Genomic DNA, 3,286 nt, shown 5'->3' with positions numbered 1-3,286 from the left:
TAAAATATAAAATGATTTCAGGAGTACTGATGATTTGTAGCCCGTTTTGTTTTTTGAGATGGAGTCTCGCTCTGTAGCCCAGGCTGGAGTGCAGTGGTGGGATCTCAGCTCATGGCAACCTCCACCTCCCAGGTCCCGGTTCAAGCATTTCTCCCACCTCAGCCTCCCAAGTAGCTGGGATTATAGGCACGAGCCACCATGCCCAGCTAATTTTTGTATTTTTAGTAGAGGTGGGGTTTCAGCATGTTAGCCAGTCTGGTCTTGAACTCCTGACCTTGAGATCTGCCTGTCTTGGCCTCCCAAAGTGCTGGGATTACAGGCATGAGCCACCGTGCCCAGCCTGTACCCTATTTTTGTAAAAATTGTGATAAATCATGAAATATATAAAATTAAAGAAGAAATAGTCATTCTTCAAAAAAATATAATAAAATATCTTTGCAGTTCTGAAAAGTATAATATGAAAGGCGAAGCATCATGTTCAGGCCTCAGGCTAACCTCCTTTGAGTTTGAGAAGGGTCAAAGTGTACAAGAGGATTAAAAGGAAAGGCACTCCAGACGGGAAAGTAAAGTATGAATAGCGGTGCCAGCACAAGGAACAGTCAGGATTAACTAGTGTCTGCGATGTGAGCACTGATGAACATAGGACCAGAAATGTTTAAACTAAAATAACTAATTGCTTGGTGAGATTTATATTAGTGTGGCTCTATGATACTATACTTCATCATTTGCCTCATTTAAATGAAGAAAAGTCAAAATATCTCTTTTTGCTTGAGAAAAAAAGAACCTATCCCATATAATATATAAATACTGGCCAGGTGCGATGGCTCACACCCAAACCCTATCTCTACTAAAAATATATAAATTAGCGAGGCATGGTTGTTCATACCTGGAGTCCTAGCAACTTGGGAGGCTGAGGCATGAGAATTATTTGAGCCAAGGAGGCAGAAGTTGCAGTGAGCCAAGCGTGGGCCACTGCACTCCAGCCTGAGTGACAGATCAAGACTCTGTCTCAAAAAAATGCTATATACATCCGTGTGTGTGTGTGTGTGTGTGTGTGTGTGTGTGTGTGCGCGCGCGCGCACGCACAAGTGTGTATGTGTGTATATAACATTCTTGCACCTTGCCTGGGGTCAGTGTGCAAGGATGGGTGCAGGTGGGGCTACTCAAAGCCGACAGCCAGAGCCAGTCCTTGTGTCCGGGGCTCACACTGGCACCTCTGAAACCTCAGAGTCCACTGGCTTTTGAGTTCTCATGATTGAGTGGTGGTGGGGGGTAGTGGGTGTGAGGGCACAGGGGTCCCTGGTTTGCAACTCCAGGAATGCAGCTCCAGAGGATTGCATTTCTTCCCCGATACCTGTCCCCCACAGGCATGCTCTGCCCTGAGATGCAGCATTTGACAAGGGACCCCCCTCAACACCTACCACTTTCACCCACGTCTGAGTTAACATTGTTCCTAACCTCCTTGAGACTTCCCTCCATCTTTATTTCCCAGTTCATTTTTGCCCATAAAATTGAGTTTGGAGGTTTGGATATCATGGAGAGAGGATAGCTTAAAGGGTATCAGATGAGCACCCATCTGATACCCTTCCTCTTGAAAAAGTTCACGCTCAGGTGTTTGTGGGAAAAGTGAAAGCCAGTACCCACAGGAAACTGTGGCTGAGCACTGGCTCACATCACAGCTCCTTCTCAGCCGCCCATCTTTGATGTGGTAGCACAGGACAGTTTAACGACAGCAGTGAGATCTGCTCTTGAAAATGTGGTCAAGGTTCTTGCAGAATCACATGCCACCTGCTATGGCTTCTTGTAGAGGTGGTTTGATGAAATCTTTACTGCATCTTCTGCTCCAGCAGTGTTATCTGTCTAGAACCAGTGTCTCATTTTCTGAAAACTTTTGTAGCTTAAAGAGAATCATAATGGGGGACACTCAAAGCCTTGGAGACTGGTTAGTGCTGGTCTCCTAAAGAAGCAGCTTTGGAAATCAATTACATTCCTTGTTCTTCTTCCCTATCTGAAAGTGAAGCTGGAGAACTTGGTTTCTAGCTTAAGAGAAGAACATGAATGTTCCATTCATCCCCTTTCTTCCCACTGGAAACTATTTTATAGACCCTTCCTGGCAGCCTACTCGTTTGTTAATATGGCCGGAGAAGGATGGTTTCTTGTACAACTTGGATACATCCTAGGAAAAGCTCAGCATCACTCACCACTGCTGAGGTTGGCTGGAGTTCAGCTAGGTCAACTGACAGTTCAGGATATGCAAACTCTGGAGCACTGAATCCAGCATGATGCAGCAGCATCCAGGAGTGTTAGTGAGAAGATAAGGTCAGCTATGAAGAAAGCTGTGGGGGGTGTTGCCTGATCGTTGTCTACTGGCCTTTCTGTGAGTGTATTCTTCTTGTGGTTTGTGGACTGGTGAAAATCAATAAACCATCAAGTCATTGACTGCTCTGACTACTCCACTACCACCTGTACATCTAGAATTATAACTCTGATTCTCCCCTTACCCAAAATGAAGACTGTGTGCCCACTGCATCATAAAACCCAGGTGAATGGTGCTGTTCTTGCCATCTCTAGCTATGTGTTTTGTTACTGCTGTGTGTGTTTCATTATGTTAGGAGTCAGTCACCAAGGTTGACCCATCATGGGTTATCCAGCCAAAGCACAACGTCTGATTAAATTCTGCTCCCCTGAGAACTGAAAAAAAAATTACAAAAAATACTTTATGAAGAAACAATATAATCACTGGGTTTCAGATTTCATATTAGTGCAAGATAATCTCAGTTGTTTGCCTTTTAGTGACTGGAATACAGGGAATTGGGTAGACTTTTGTTTGAAAGCAGAAAGCAAGATAAATGATTGAAAAAGTCAGCAGCTGCCATCTACAGAGTAGCACCAATAATGAAAAAGTGAGGTCACCAAGTATTAGTGGCTCAGAGAAAGGGTCCCATTGACCTATGTCCTGGATTCAGCCCACTGAAGAGGCAAAGCTGGCTCACACTGGGATCTCTCTGATTAAGTTCAGCATATTTGATCATTGAAGTGCAAAGCACAAAGTGAATAAACACCAAACAAATCTAGAAGCTACAGAAATGCTGACAGGCCAAAAACCAAGAAGAAATAAGGCCTTTTTTCCCCCTCTCCTTGCTTTTGATTGTCTGAACAATGCTTTGTGAGGATAGAACCTCAGCACACTAACCAGCAAAATAGTCTGAGGACAGGGTACTGGAACTCTATTACAGCAGAGCAGAGATTTCAGGGTAGAACTGTTGCTGAGAGGCAATGGGTAAAT

The 3,286-nt window shown here is 44.2% G+C and overlaps 1 pseudogene; it reads left to right on the top strand.

The window, feature by feature from the left end:
- The first annotated feature begins 1,143 nt into the window (after positions 1 to 1,143).
- On the top strand, positions 1,144 to 2,695 carry LOC101031585 (peroxisome assembly protein 12 pseudogene; annotated as a pseudogene).
- The last annotated feature ends 591 nt before the right edge of the window (positions 2,696 to 3,286 follow it).

The sequence above is a fragment of the Saimiri boliviensis genome, chromosome 16 (assembly GCF_048565385.1).
Source record: "Saimiri boliviensis isolate mSaiBol1 chromosome 16, mSaiBol1.pri, whole genome shotgun sequence".
Classification (NCBI taxonomy): Eukaryota; Metazoa; Chordata; class Mammalia; order Primates; family Cebidae; genus Saimiri; species Saimiri boliviensis.
This window is presented reverse-complemented; position numbering and strand designations above follow the sequence as displayed.